This window comes from Petaurus breviceps, unplaced genomic scaffold (assembly GCF_028583685.1).
Source record: "Petaurus breviceps papuanus isolate PSGF00001 unplaced genomic scaffold, PetGlider_PUasm1.0 98, whole genome shotgun sequence".
Classification (NCBI taxonomy): domain Eukaryota; kingdom Metazoa; phylum Chordata; class Mammalia; order Diprotodontia; family Petauridae; genus Petaurus; species Petaurus breviceps.
Window position 1 is genome coordinate 32,888,631 of NW_027187460.1, and position 16,828 is coordinate 32,905,458.

At 37.5% G+C, this 16,828-nt stretch overlaps 1 long non-coding RNA gene across 1 annotated transcript in view; it reads right to left on the reverse strand.

The window, feature by feature from the left end:
- LOC138155924 (uncharacterized) overlaps positions 1 to 16,649 on the reverse strand; it is a 125,516-nt gene extending 108,867 nt beyond the window's left edge. Inside the window, exon 1 of the long non-coding RNA XR_011167025.1 lies at positions 16,450 to 16,649. This is a non-coding gene — a long non-coding RNA (uncharacterized lncRNA). The remainder of the gene's footprint in view (positions 1 to 16,449) is intronic.
- Positions 16,650 to 16,828: the final 179 nt, after the last annotated feature.

A 16,828-nucleotide genomic window follows, 5' to 3' on the forward strand; every position in this document is an offset into this window, starting at 1 on the left:
GGAAAGAAACAAGCATTTATTAATGCTTATTGAAAATTATCCTGGAAACTTATCTAATCATTGATGTTAAAGACTTTCACTAATGGTTAACACTAACTCTAGAAGAAGTCTATTCAACTTTCAACCACTTCTAATTATTAGGATGTTTTGGTTTACCTCAAGCCTAAATTTATTGCTTTTCTTTTTCCTTTCTTTTTTTTTACTGGAAAACTTTTTATTGTAGGTGGAGCAGGATAGTTGGACACAGTTTAGATGATTCCAATTTTGTTGGCAACATTTAAAGCATCATAGTCTGGAGCAGTTGGACACAGGCCTTCTTCTCTCCATCATACTGGATCAGTGTGTTGACCTTGGCCACATCAATTATCATATAGCTTCTTTACCACCTGCTTGATCTCATGCTTATTGGCCTTGATGTCCACAGTGAAGAATGTTGTCTTCAATCTTCATTACAGACCCAGCGGTGAAGGGAAACTTAATGATAGCAAAGTGAGCAAACTCATTTCTCCAAGAGGCACTTTTTTGAAGGTATTTGGGCTGCCTTTGAAGTCTTTAGTGACTTGGGTTGCTGGAAGGTGGGGGATGTTTGGATCTTCTTTTTGTGGCTGTGGACATCCTTTAACTCCACCTTCTTGGCCTTCAAGACTTTGGACTTGGCTTCTGTCTTGGGGGTTGGAGGGGGAAATGGCTTCCTTCTTTGCCTTCAGTGTCATCTTGGGGAAAAGACTAAATTTGTTGCTTTTCAACTTGTAACTATTACTCCCAGTAGAATTTCAATCCAAGGGAATGCAAACTCCTCAAAAGTAGAAGCTGTCTTACCCTTGTTTCTCTCTATGGTAAACATTCAGCAGATTGACTGACCCAGAATAGGTGCTTAATAAATTCTGATTTAATGAGGACTTATATCAGGCATCATGTTTAGATGAAACTTCTCATGATCCCCCCCGCCCCCACACACACACTCCCTCATAAGCAAGTGACTTCTTTTCAAGATGATCATGTGTCTATTTTGTATTTCTGTATATTTAGCTAGAATTTATATAGACCTTTTTGTAAAGCACTTTACAGATGTGATTTTATTTTATACTCATAACAACCCTGGAAGGGTTGTAGTTATTATCATCATCATTGTACAAATGAAAAAAATGTAGTCAGATAGTAGTTAAGTGACTTGCCCAGGGTCACAGAGTTAGAAAGTGTTTGAAGCTGAATTTGAACTCAGGTCTCCCTACCTCCACATCTAATCCTCTATCCACTGTGCCACCTACCAGGAATTGCTGTCTCTCCCAAATAGATTTTAATTTCCTTAACATTATGACGTGTTGTGTTCTTTTCTTTGGATCCCAAGTGCTTCCTTCACACAATGCTTGGCACATAATAGGTGCTTAATAATCGATTGTTGATTGGTTGAATAACTGATTGACCAAAACTCAATTATCTCTTCCAAATAATCATGCATCAAATATTTGACAATAGTTATCTATTTTAATCATCCAAATCTGAAAAAAAATTTTTTTTTTCTTTAAGTTAAACATCCCAAATTCTTTCAGCCTCATACACTATGAACCTAAAGCGCTTCCTCAATGGACAACTTTACCTTTAAGACACATGGCATACCTCCCACCTTCTGAAAGGAGCCTTCCTTAGTTCTGTTTAATCTCAGTATCTTTCCTTTCAGATTATTTCAAATTTATTCTGTAAATATATACATTTTTGTTAATAGTTGTTTTCATGGTATCTCTTCCCTTGGATAATACACTTCTGTTTTGTTGTTTGCCTTTCTGCATATCTCCACATAGCACAGTGCTTAAAACATCCTAGGTGCCTAACAAATGTTTGCTGGTTTGTTGACTTGACTTCCCCTTTGCCAAGAAAGGCTGTGTGGTTCTGTGGAAAGAACACAAGATCTACAGATTCAGAGGAAACCTGAGTTTGAATAGAATAGCTATTTGCTTTCACACTGAAGAAGTCCCTCTGAATATGAGCCTCATTTTACCTTTCAATGAAAGTAAGGGGTTAACTTTTAACTAGATGATTCACTGAGTTTCCAAAGCAGTCACCTTGAAGCTTTCCTCTTCTTCACTCCCCACCCCAAATACAATCAACTGGTTACTCCAGAAGATTCTATTTCCACAACATACCTTTCCTCTGTCCTCTTCTCTATACTCATATGGCCAATGACCCCCATCTTCTCTCTCCTGTATTATTAATAAAACCTCCTAACTGGCCTCCTTGCTTCCAGTCTCTTCTGCATCCTCCACATAGGGGTGAAAATAATCTTCTTAAGGTCCTGATCTGATTGTTTCATTTTATTACTTAAACATCTTCACTAGTTCCATATTACCTCTAGAATAATGTATCAACTCCCAAATCTAGTATTTAAAGCCTTTCACTATCTGGATCCAGCCTCCCTTTCCAAAATTGTTTCACATTACTTCTGAGTATCCTATGTTCCAGCCAATCTGGATCTGTCCCCCGAACTTAGCATTTTATCTCCTATCTCCATGCTTTCATATAGGCTGTCCCCCCAACAACTCTCTAGAATATACTCCTTTCTCATCTTTACCCTTTAGAATCTTTATCTCCCTCTAAGACTCAGCCCAGGAGGCAGACCCACAATAGAGGAAAAAAGGCAACTGCTCACCAGAGCTCTCCCCCAAACCACTTGTAATGGTAATTTGAAGATCCCTTTTTGAACTGGCAAGTAAGCAGGTACTTAACACTTAGTAACTAACCAAACTTCTGTGAAGGAAACAGAAGGTATGAACCCTTGTTCCTGATGTAACAGGAAGGGGTTGGCTGAAACAAGAAGTAGCTAATGTTGTATATATAAGAAAAGCCCCAGAGAGTCACAGTCAGAATTTCTTGGGACAATAATATGGAGGCAGAGCAGCTATTAGAAGAGAAAATCAAGAACTGAGCCAGAATTTTCTGAGAACTTGTAGTGGTAGAGCTTATTTTGAACAGGAGCCCAGGAACACCCACCCCCCTGCTCCCCAGGGCTGGATAAGATAATTCTGATTTTTTGAAATAGATACAGAAGACTGAGGAAGCATGAGCAGGATACAGGGATTTTGTTTGGGGCTTGGTTGAGCCACCCCAGTATCCCCAGGGTGGCTGCCAACACAGATTCTTAGATCTGTTTTTCTAAAGGAAAGCAACTCAAAATGGTTTAACAATCTTGCTTTAATCAAACATATGTCATTTACCTAGTTCAGGGGAAAAAAGGTCAGCACCCCGAACTTCAGATAATACAGAGGTTACAAGCAGACAAAAAATATAGACAGAGAAACAAATCAGCAGACAGGCTTCCAACTGCCTGACCATCACATCCATCCCTAGTCAGTTACCAGAGAGGGAAACATCAACATCTGGGTTTTCAAAGCCAGGGGGCTCTCAACACCTGCCCAGAGTCTCATCTTGTCAAATCACACAACACTTCTCAAAGTGAGCCCCAAAACAAAATCTCACATCAGGGTATATGTAGCCTTCTCCTGGCTCAGAGAAAATCACAACCCTCTTGACCCACTGCCCAATCACAGAGCACCAAGGTGCGGGCATTCCTGAAAACCAAGCCTCCTGCCACAGGCTCCAGGTGACCACATTCAGTCTATTAGGGAGAAAAGTATATTTTCAAATCAAGGAAGGTTCTTGGAGTCACTTAAGCCTATCAAAGGGCCTAGGGGCAGGGAAGATCTTAAATTTCCATTCCCATAACAGCCTTGAATTCCTGGGAGCAGAAATTGTGAAGGATTTGAGATGGACTGGACCCTGTGAACTTCAGTGTGGAGTAGGACCTACTCAGAGAGCTAGACAAGGAATTGGGACCTGTCTCCCATTGAACCCAGGTGACAGTCTGATGAATCCAGGTAAAATCTGGGACCATGGAAGGGGATCCAGGGAACCTGAGAACCAGTCTCAAGTCAAGATGAAAAGACCTCTCTGTGGGTACTGAGTAATGATTAAAATTGTAGTTTTCTAGTGACCTAGGGCTGAAGGGTTTTTGTATTTTCTAATGATTGTACTTAGTGATTAATGATACTTCATAAATTGATTGCTGAATAAGTGACTGATTGAGTTAATTTAGTGTGCCCCATTTGTGGAAGACTTTGACTATTGTACTTTGAGATGATTGTTCTTTGTTCTAAATATCATGACCACTTTGGGGAACCTATGGAGCCATTTTAATGATAAGCTGTTGTGAATACTATATTGTGATTTTCTGTGATAAGTTGTAATATTGTGAATTCTGTACCTTGATTTCCTGTGGATGTTTTGCTCTGATTTGTTATGGAATAGAGGGTTCAATATACTATGTAATCAGAAGCTAAAAAGCTGTTCACAGTAGCATTATTCTGGAAAGCTGCTTATGCATAGTGTTACACCACTCTATATACCTTTAAATAATTCCAGAAAAAAAATTACTGGAGTTGCAGAATCCACAAAGGAACAAGATGAAATAATTTTTTAGACAAAGACAACTTAGAAGGTGGGCAGAAAAAGTCTGTCACACCTGGGTAAAAGTGGAGCAGAGTCCAGTACAGGCCCACATTAGCACAGCCCCAGCCCCAGAAAGCCAGGAGCAGGCCTTGGGACCCACTGAATCAGCAATTGAAGCTGCTGCTTCTGGAGCTCTAAGACCAAAGTTGGGAAGAGGGTTGAATAACTCATTGGAAAGAGATTACAGGGCTCTCTTTTCTGGCACTGGAAGCAGAGTTCTATTGCTTTTCATACTCAGATCTAAGTTGCAGTCCTGGGTGGCAGTATCAGGGCAAGAAGGAGCACTAGCATACATTTGTTTGCAACCACAACAAAACAGGGATCTTCATCACAATTCCAGAGCTAAAAGGAGCATTTGTGGTCACTCACAGACCAGATTGCAGTCCAGGAGAGGAGTAAACACACTTCTCCTGAAATCATACTGTAATGGGAATGGGAATTTGAAGATCTTCCCTGCTCAAGGTTACACGGCCAGGTATTTCTGGGTGGATGCTAAGTGTCTGAGCCCGGATTCGATCCCCCAGGTCATCCCGACACTGGGGCCGATGCTCTTACTCACTGTGCTACCTGGCCGCCCCTGAAAATAAATTCTGCTCCCTGATAGGCTGAATGTAATCACATGGAGCCTGTGATGGAGGGAATTTGCTGAAGGATGGAGCAGAGCTTACAGGAAGCTTCCCTGCTGTGAAGATAAACTCTGCCCCCTAATAGGCTGAATGTAGTCACATGGAACCTGTGGTGGGAGGAGTTTGCTGAAGGGAAGCCGAGCCCACAGGAAAAGCTGGGAGTCAAAGCTAGAGAGATGGTGCAAGAGAAAGGAGGCTCAGGCAAGGACACAGAAAGGTTTGTGAGTCAATATTGGTTTTGTATTGGTTTGTGGGAAGGCTGAAGGATGCTGTGGCTCTTAGCATTATTGTGGCTTCTGAATATCTTTGGTAGTATGATGGAATTGGCTTACTGGTTTTGGGCTTTGGTTTTCTGGTGTCTAAATAAATGCTTCAGTTCTATCCTCCATATGGAGACTTTGGTATATTTTGCAATCAAACATCATGTGATACTTATAGTCATGATCTTTATCATGATCATGGGTGCTGTAAATATTGCATTGGCACTACACATACCACCTTGGAAGAACTTAAAACTTACAGGGCCCTAGAACTATCTCTGAAAAGAACTGAACAAAACCCCTGAAGCTTGGGACAATGTTCCCTCCACCCTAAAAGCATAGCCCCACTTTAACAAAAAGTTAAACATCACGAAATAGATTAGAAAAAAGAGCATATGACAGAAAAAAAAAATACTGACCATTGAAAGTTCCGACATTTACAAGGAAGACCAAAGTACACACTCCAAAGATGACCAAATCAAAGCTCTTACATGCAAAACCTCCAAGAAAAATATGAATTTGTTTCAGACAATGGAAGACCTCAAAAAAGGATTTTGAAAATCAAGAAAGTGAGGTAGAAGAAACATTTAGAAGAGGAATGAGAGTGATGCAAGAAAATCATGAAAAAAGGAGTCAACAGTTTGGTAAAAGAGACAAAAATAATACTCAATAAAATAATACCTTTAAAAACAAAATAGGCCACATGGTAAAAGAGGTACAAAAACCCAATGCAGGTTTTAAATGTCTTTAAAATGCCTTAAAAAGCAGGATTGGCCAAGGGGGAAAAAGGGCACAGAAATTTACTGAAGAAAAAATAAAACTCCTTAAAAAGTAGGATTCAATAATTGATAAATTGTCAAAGGATATTAAAAGGCAGTTTTCAGATGTAGAAATTAAAATTATCTATAGTCATATGAAAAAGTGCTCTAAATAACTACAGAAATAAAAATTCAAACAACTCCGAGATACCACATTACACTTATCAGATTGGATAACATAACAAAACAGGAAAATGATAAATGTTAAATGATTAATGAATATGTGGGAAAATTTGAACACTAATATATTGTTGGTGGAGTTGTCAACTGATCCAAACTTTCTGGAGAACAATTTGGAACTATGACCCTTTAAAGTATAGGGCAACCAAACTTTACATGCCCTTTGATCCAACAATACCACCTCTAGGTCTGTATCACAAAGAGATCATCAACAAGGAAAAAGGACTCACATATACAAAAATACTTATAGCAGCTCTTTTTGTGGTGGTAAAGAATTGAAAATTGAGGGAATGCTCATTAACTGAGGAATGACTGAACAAGTTGCGGTATACAAAAGTGATGGAACACTATTCTTCTATTAGAAATGATTAGCAGACAGATTTCAGCAAAACCTGGAAAGGTTTACATGAACTGTTGCTGAGAGAAGTGAGCAGAACCAGAAGAACACTGTACACAGCAATAGCAACATTGTGAGATGATTAACTATGATAGACTTAGCTCTTCTCAGCAATACAATGATACAAGACAATTCCAAAATTCTCATGATGAAAAAATGCTAACCACATGCAGAGAAAGAACTATGGAGTACAAATGAAGATTGAAGTCTATTATTTTCACTTAAAAATTTTTTTTTCTTTCTCATGGTTTTTTCCTTTTTATGATTCTTTTTTAACAACATGACTAATGTGGAAATATGTTTAAGATGATTATATATGTACAACATATATAAGATTGCTTGGTGTCTTTGGGAATGGGGAGGTAGGGGTGGAAGGGAGAAAAAAATTCAACTCAAAAATTTACAAAAATAAATGTTGAAAATTGTCTTCACGTGTAATTGAAAAAAATAAAATGCTATTAAGGGGAAAAAAGTAGAATTTATCAAAAAGAAAAGGAGGTACAAAAGAAAATAATCCCTTAATAATTAGAATTGAACAAATGGGTTTTTATGAGAAATCAAAAAACAATAAAACAAAGCCAAAAGAATAAAAAATAGAAGACAATGTGAAATAGCTTATTGGAAAAACAACTGACCTGAAAAATAGATCCAGGAGAGAGAATTTAAAAATTATTGGACTACCTGAAAGCCATGACCAAAAAAAGAGCCTAGACATCATCCTTCAAGAAATTATCAAGGAAAATTGCCCTGATATTCTAGAATCAAAAAAAAGAAATCAAAAGAATCCACCAATCTTCTCCTGAAAGAGATCCCAAAATAAAAACTCCTAGGAATATTATAGCCAAATTCCAGAGCTCCCAAGTCAAGGAGAAAATATTGCAAGCAACCAGAAAGAAACAATTTAAATATTATGGAACCAAAGTCAGGATAATATAAGACTTAGTAGCTTTTACATTAAATAATCAGAGGACTTGGAATATGATATTCCAGAGGACAAAGGAAATAGGATTACAAGCAAGAATCCAGTAAACTGAGTATAATCCTTCAGGGGGAAAAAGAATATTCAATGAAATAGAGAACTTTCAATCATTCTTTTTTTTTATTTATTTATTTTTAAAGCAATTGGGGTTAAGTAACTTGCCCAAGGTTACATGGCCAGTTTGTGTGTGTGTGTGTGTGTGTGTGTGTGTGTGTGTGTGTGTGTGTGTGTGTTAAGTATCTGAGGCCGGAAGCGATCCCAGGTCCTCCCCACTCCAAGGCTGGTGCTCTTACTTCCTGCCACACCTAGCCACCCCTACTTTTAAACATTCTTAATGAAAAGACCAGAACTGAATACAAAATTTGACTTTCTAATACAAGACTCAAGAGAAGCACAAAAAGGTAAACAGGAAAGGCAAATCATAAGGCACTGAATAAGGTGAAACTGTTTATATTTTTACATGGGAAGATGATACTTTTAACTCATAAAAACTTTCTCATTAGGGCATCATTAGAAGGAGTATACATAGATAGAGGGCATAATTTGAATATGAAAGAATTATATCTGAATCATATCTAAAAAAATTAAATTAAGGTGTGAGAAAGAAGAATGCACTAAGAAAAAGGGAAAGGGAGGGGATAGAATGAGGTAATTTATCTTATAAAAGAGGCAAGAAAAATTTTTACAGTGGAAGACAGATTAGGGAAGTGGAAGAGGAAGTGAGCAAACAGGGCCATCATCCAAACTTGCTCAAAAAGGGAACACGTCTACACATGCACATGCACATACACACATACTCAATTGGGGATAGAAATCTATCTTTCCCTACAAGAAAGTAGGATGAGAAGAAGAAGGATGGGGGGGAGATTGAAGGGAGAGCACTTTGGGGGAGAGGGGTAGTCAGAAGCAAAACACTTTTGAAGAGGGACAAGGTTAAAGGAGAGAGAGAGAATAGAATAAATGGAGGGAATAGGATAGAAGGAAATACAATTAGCAATCATAACTGTGGAAAAAAAATTTAAAGCAAGTTTCTCTGATAAAGGTTTCATTTATCAATAGAGAAAAGAGTTAAATTTATGAAAATAAGAGCCATTCCCCAATAGATAAATGATAAAAAGATACGAATAATTTTCAGATGAAGTAATCAAAGCTATCTATAGCCATATGAAAGAAAGTTCTAAATAAATATTGATTGGAGAAATGCAAATTAAACAATTTTGAGGCACTGCCTTATACTTGTTAGATTGGCTAATAGGGCAGGAAAGGAAAAAGTCAAGTGTTGGAGGGGTGTGGCAAAAATAAGACATTGATATACTGTTGGTAGAGTTATGAACTGATTCAACCATTCTGTAGAACATTTAGGAATTATGAACAAAGGGATATAAAACCATGCATACTCTTTGACCTAGAAATACCACAACTAAGTCTGTATCTAAAAAGAGATGAAAAACAAAAAGAAAAAAAAAAGATCTATTTGTACAAAAATATAGCAGCTATTTTCTATGGGCAAAAAATTGGAAATTGAGGGTATGCCCATTAGTTGAGGAATGGTTGAATAAATTGTGGTATGTGATTGTGATTGAATACCATTAATGAAGCAGAATGAAGAAGAATACTATCAGTGAAGAAAAAAATGATAACCAGCATGCTCTCAGAAAAACCTGGAAAGTCTGATGTGAGCTAATGCAAAGTTATATGCAATGTACACAAAGTAACCACAATATTGTAAGATGATCAGCTGTGACTTGGCTATTCTCAACAACAAAATGATCCAAGACACCTCTGAAGGAGTTATGATGAAAAATGCTCCCTATTTCCAGAGAAAGAAGTTATGGTGTCTGAATACAGACTGAAGCATACATTTTTTCCCATATTTTTCTTGAGGATTTTTTAGGGGATCTGTGTTTTATTTCACAACATGGCTAACATGGAAATATGTTTTGCATAACTAAACATGTATAACCTATATCAAATTGCTTGCATTCTCAATGAGAGGGATGGGGAGGGAGAGAGGGAGTGAACTTGGAACTCAAAGTTGTAAAATCGAGTGTTAAAATTGTTTTTACATGTAATTAGGGAAAAATAAAATACTTAAAAAAAAGACAGCCCATAAATCATGAGTTTCATGAGAAACTTTTCCTTATCACCCTAGGTTTCTTGATTATCTTCTAAGCTTATGTGTTTCTAATAATGAGATGGGACAGCTAGGTGGCACAGTGGACAGAGTGCCAGACCTGAACTCAGGAAGAGTCTTTCTGAATTCAAAACTGGATTTGGACATTTAATAGCTGTATGACCCTGGACAAGTCACTTACCATGTTTGCCTCTGTTTCCTCATGTGTAAAATGAGCTGGAGAAGAAAATAGAAATCACTTCAATATCATTGTGAAGAAAACCCCATATGGGATCATGAAGAGTCAGATACAACTGAACAACAACAATAATATTGTATATGTGTAAGGCACTAAGTGGTACAGTGTATGATAAGGTACCAGGCCTGTAGCCAGGAAGATCTCAGTTCAAATCTAGTCTGAGATACAAGCTGTGTGACCCTAGGCAAGTCACTTCATCTCATTTGCCTCCATTCCTCATCTGTAAATGAGAACACATGGGAGAAAGAAATGGCAAATCACTCCAGAATTTTTGTCTGTGGGGTCACAAAAAGTTGGACACAACTGAACCATTGAATCACAAAATATGTGTAAAGTGATTTTTCAAGCTTTGCAGAGTATTTTTATTTTTTGTTTTGTTTTGTTTTTTGCTTTTTGGAGGGCAATTGGGGTTAAGCACCTTGCCCAAGGTCACACAGCTAATAAGTGTTAAGTGTCTGAGGCCAGATTTGAACTCAGGTCCTCCTGACTTCAGGGCCAGTGCTCTATTCACTGCACCACCTAGCTGCCCCTGCAGAGTATTTTTACATTTATTATCTCACCTGAGCCTTTCAAAAATCTTCACTTGCAGGGTAGCATGGCTATTATTATCCTTATTAGAGAGAAAGGAAACAGAGGTTGAGGTAATAAATGACTTACCCAAGGTCACATAACTATTTGTGGTGGCAATAGGACTAATCCCTTTCTTTGAATTCATTACACAGTGTTCTTTTCACTGTATCAAGAGGGTGGGTGCAAAACTCTTGTGGGCAATGCCAAAACTGTTGAAGTAAGAGCATTATATGCTAGAGGGGTTGGAGGATTTAACACTCATTGGGAGGAAAAGAGCTGGGTTTCTTATGTTTTGAAAAGTAATATTTCTTGGGAATAACAAACTTTACCTTTGAAAAGCATGATGAAGCTTATAAACAGTATGGAAATATTAGGCATTTTCATTTATTTTTGGCTAAATGGATTGAGCACTGGTCCTAGAATCAAGAAGAACTGAGTTCAAATCCAGCCTCAGACACTTTTTAGCTGTGTGATGCTGAGCCAGTCACTTAACCCCTTGTTTACCTCAGTTTTCTTATATGTAAAATGGGGATAATATAATACCTATATCACAAGGTGGTTGTGAGGATCAAATGAGATTACTGCAAAATGTTTAGCACAGTGTCTGGCACATGGTAAGCACTCCATAAATGTTAATTATTGTCATTATTTATTTATTTATTTTTATTTTCTTTTTTTGCTTTTTGGAGGGCAGTTGGGGTTAAGTGACATGCCCAAGTCACACGGCTAAGTTTTCTTTGTGTGTGTTAAGTGTCTGAGGCCGCGTTTGAACTCAGGTCCTCCTAACTCCAGGGCCGGTGCTCTATTCGCTGCGCCACCTCGCTGCCCGTTATTGTCATTATTTATTGCTAGTCTAGCAAATGTCTTCATTGTAAGTGTTGAGAATAGTCATGTTTCTCCTCTTTTGATGACTTTCAGAGGATTGTGGCATTTGATCTCAGATTAAAGGTAAAAATTGCTAGGAAAGAATTGATTAATAGAATATTCTCTCCTTTTCTATTCATGAAGAGGCAGCTTACATACTAATATACCTTATATTCTTTTTTTAAAACATGTGAGATTAGATAAAAAATGTCCACATTAGACATTTTGTACAAGAAGATTTGAACAAAAGAAAAAATTAAAGAAAGTGAAAAATAGCATGTTTCAGCTTGTCTTCAAACAAAATCCTTTTTTTTCTCTGGAGGCTAACAGTATGATTCATCATTAGTTCTTTGGGATTGTCTTGGATTATTGTATTGCTGAGAACAGCTAAATTGTTCACAGTTCTTCATTGAACAATATTACTGTTACTATGTACAACATTCTCCTGGTTCCATTCACTTCATATGCATCTGTTCATATAAGTCTTTCCAAGTTTTTCTGAAATTATCCTGCTTGTCATTTCTTAAAGCACAATGACACTCTACTACAATCATATTCCATAGCTTTAGTCATTCCCCAATTAATGGACATCCCTTCAATTTCCAATTCTTAGACACCACAAAAACAGCTACTATAAATATATTGGTACTGCATATATATATATATATATATATATATATATATATAAGTAAAATAGGTCCTTTTCCCTGTTTTTGGGTTGTCTTTGAGATTTAGAGCTAGGTAGTATACCTTATATTCTTAAAAGCCAATGTGTAATATAACATTGTCTATGGACTTTGTCACCTTTTGAGTTTCTGGCATAGAAATGTAAAACAAGCCTATAACATAACCCCCAAACAATCAAAAAGTGTATGAAAATATTTACAATTTGGCAGGCACTGATCTAGGCTCAAAGCTACAAAGGCAAAAATAAAACTGTCTCTCCTTTCAAAATAATTACATTCTCTCAGCATGTACATATATTGCAACCAATATCTTACAATAATGGAATTATACATTAGAACTTTGTTTCTGTTGTCAGAGGAAGGGGCTCAAATCCAGTTTCTGTATCTTTTGAGCTGTGTAACCATAGGCAAGTCACTTGCCCTCTCTGATGTACAATCTCTAACTCCTTCTTTAGTAAGAAAAGAAGGAAGGAAATACTCATTATTTTTTTATTTATTCCCCTGCTGTATGCCAGGGGCTGTGAAAAGTGCTTTAAAAGAAAATCTTATTTCATAAAAAAAAACCTGTGATGTAACTGCTATTACCACTTTACACATGAAAAAAATAAGGTAAACAGAGGTTAAGTGACTTACTCAGGGTCATACAGCTAGTAAGTGTCTGAGTTTGGATTTGAACTTAAGTCTTCCTCACTCCAAGCCCAGAGCTCTATCCAACGTACTACTTAGGTGATTATAACATCATTACTAAGGTCCTTTTATGCCAGAATCCTAAATTCTGACCCTCCAATTCCATAGTTGAGGAGAATGAAGCCTAGATTTTTTCAATGACTTGTCTAAGGCAAAGTAACTGACGGGTGGCAAAAACAGGACTGAAATACAGGCTTCCTCTTTTTCAATCTAGTGCCTTTTCAATGTACAGTTCTTCCAATGTACAGTGCTGAACTTTTGATTTGATGTATGTGTCCGGTTGGGCTTAGCAGAGTAATCACTTTGATTTGGATAAGCAACCAACCATGCATCGAATAGCTTGAAGAGGAGAGTTTGAGAGTAGAATCTGAGTGTCTGAATCATCTCCACTCTGGAGCAAGCAGCCCTGGAATAAGTGTGGGTTGACCACAGGAATTTAGCTTACATTCCTCATTAATAAGTATATGAGCCTAAATACAACAGTTAGAAGACAAACACCAGGAATCAGAAGCCTCAGCCAGAGTTCTACTTGGATGTCTGTCCTGATCATGGCTTCAGATTTTTTATTTTTATATATTTTATTTATTTATTTTTCTTCACAGTCAACCAGCAGTGAATCCTGTTTTTCCTGAACAAAAGTTTGGGAAATTACACCAGGGTTATTCAGTCCTCCAAATAGGATCAATGATATGGGAAAAAACCTCACCCTGAATAACTCCAAAACAGATCAGATAAAGGTCTAGTCTTCATATGTATGCTACAGGAATAAGAGAAAGGGGAGGCTTCCTGTGACCATTCCAACTCTGATGACCCCATTTTCCTGATTACATGATGAGGCCAAAGCCACTCATTATCTTCGTCAGAGAGAAGGCTAGGTCTCTACATTCACATAAGAAATATGAAAGCAGCTCCATCTGGACAACTTGGGCCCCCACCCAAGCTTCACAGTCATAATCTTCTTGGCAAGGCAGCTCTCCTTTGGAGTCCACGTGGAAGCTGTAAGTGAAAATCTACTGAGGCCTGATGACGACATTCTAGATGTATTCTGGACTCTCCCAAATATTTCAGATTGATCAGTGCTTAGCAACACAAACCACCATTCTGAGTAATTTGGAAATGAAACAACAAATTGACTTTGGCAAATATTCATGTACAGAGGCATGCAGCCTCTATTTTTTGAGGACAGCAAAAAAATCAAGATAAAGTTTACTCTTTTGCTCTAAAGAGACTCGGGTACTGTGATTAACTGAATATTTTATTTCATAGTAACCTTTATGGTATACATGGATCATCAATTTTTACATAATGAAATGCACATAAAACCCAAAATAAATAAAATATCAGTACCTTCACACTGAAATAAACTTTTTAAACAGGGCACTTGTTTCCATGGGTGCATACTCTGGAACATTAAGAATACCTTGAGCCTGAACTCAGTACCTTGTTTGAGGGAAAAGGATTTGCATAGAGGTGAGTGTGCCCCTAGATGTAAAATATAGATAGATGAGGGGCTGCTAGGTGGCACAGTGAGTAAAGTGCTGGCCCTGGATTTGGGAGGACCCGAGTTCGGTTCCAGCCTGAGACACTTAACACCCACACAAAAATACTAGCCGTGTAACCTTGGGCAAGTTACTTAACCCCAATTGCCCTCCAAAAACCAAAAATAAATAAATAAATATAGATAGATGGTAGACATAAAGCATATTGACATATTGATTGATAAATCAAAAGAGATTAATAGATAGGTTGATAGGTAGACAGACATGATAGATAGATAACAAATTAAATGAATTTTAATTGGAGCAATGTGGACAGTTTGTCAGGGTCGTATAAACCCCAAAGTACCCAGTGTAATTCCCACAGAAGTACTCATTTAGATTACTGGATTCATCAGACAGCTTTTGCACTTTGGTTTTCATAGATCTGACCAAATAGAAATATAGAATTCTAGAGGTAGAAGGGCTTTATATAGCATCTCATTCAAATCTTTAATTTTATAGAGAAACTGAGCATCAGAGTTGAAATTATATCCCAAATATTGAACAGCTAGTTAGTTTTAGAGACTAGTTTCAATTGTGTCTGACTCTTTGTGACTCATTTGGAGTTTTCTTGACAAAGATACTAGAGCAGTTTGTCATTTCCCTCTGTAGCTCACTTTACAGATTGGGAAACTGCAGCAAACATGGTGAAGTGACTTGGCCAGGGTCACACAGCTAGTAAGTGTCTGAGGCATGAAGATGAGTCTTACTGACTTCAGGCCTAGTACTCTATCCATTGAGCCACCTAGATGCCCGTATAATATTTTAAGATTTGCCAAATGCTTTACATATAATATTTCATTTGATTCTCACAACATTCTAATGTAGATGCTATTATTATCTCCATTTTACAGGTGAGGAAACTAAAGCTGAAAGAGGTTAGATGACTTTCCCAGAATTATACAGCTTGTGAATTTCCCAGGTAGCATGAAAACTTAAGTCTTCCTGACCTAAGTCCAGCATTCTACTGGGACACCTATCTTATATGCCTGATAACTGCCTTGATTCATGACACACACACACTCTACTGACAGAGGAGAGAATGCAGAATGGTACATTACTGAGCAGTAGACAAGGTGGCCACCACATTTTCTTTTTTCAAAAGAAGAAATCTCATTCCTAATTTTAGAGGTAATGTGGTAGAGTGTTGTCTGATCAGTCAGTCCTTAAGCATAATTTCAGCCACAGGAAAAAAAATGATATCTGTGTGAAGACTAAAATTTTAGCTAGTTATCTATACTATTTCCAAGTATCCAGATGTTTGGCATTGTGTGACAAAATGTTTAAGGATTTGATTGTTATTCCTATACCATACAAATGCTTGACATAGTGTAAACATTATCTGTTTTGAACTTTTTTGGGGTCAAAAAGAGGTAAGGGACTATTGAGGGGTCAGTTTCCATATGATCCCTTTTCTTATGGTTGTAAATAACTTGAACATAAGCCTAAACAAAATATTAATGAAATCCATACAAGATAATGAGTTGGGAGAGGTGACAAATACCGGTGGAATGAGAGGAATAATATTTAAATGATACAGAGAAATTGAAATGGGGGCAGGAGACAGTGTGTGTGTGTGGGGGGGTGTAATTAGTACTTTAAAAGAAATAGTAATATAGAAGGAAACCTGAAAAGTAATTTAAATATAGTGTGGTAGGGTGATGCCAAGATGTCAGAGAAGTAGAAGTATAGTCGAACTCTCCCGAACTACTCTGCAAAGATAGAAAATGTACAAAATCCAAGAAAAAAAAATCACAGAGTTATTTTTCTAGCCCACATTGGCATGGGAAGACATAAAAAGTTTTAGATATGTGGGATGAGATCTCACTAGCAATGGAAGCATAGAATATTTCAGCACAGAGGCTAAAGAGGGCTAAGGTTGTGCACCATGGGAAGAAGAGATCACAAACTCATACAGAAGGAATTTTGCAGGTTTCAGCAAAAGGTACCAAATAACAATTCTGTTACTTACTTTCCATCTCAGGGTCAGTGATCCAGGGAGGACTAAGGAACATATATATATATGGTAATCCAGAGTGAGAGCTGTCATGGACTAGGGACAAGAAAGAAGTAAGCAGCAGGCATGTAGTTCTGACCCTAGAAGCAGAGGGGGTTTCATGTTCAACTTGAGCCCAGGCTGAAGTCTGTCGTAGAATGATCAGGACATAAATCCCAGACCAAACAAAAGCCTTTAGTTCTCATTCTGAAATGCAGGGCTTTGCAGTTGGTTCATAGTAGCTGAATTATGCAACAGTCTACTGAAACAGCAATAGGGTGTGAACCCACAATCATATTGCACAAACCAGGTAAGACATATACAGAGCTCAAAACAGGACAGCAGCAATTAGTCT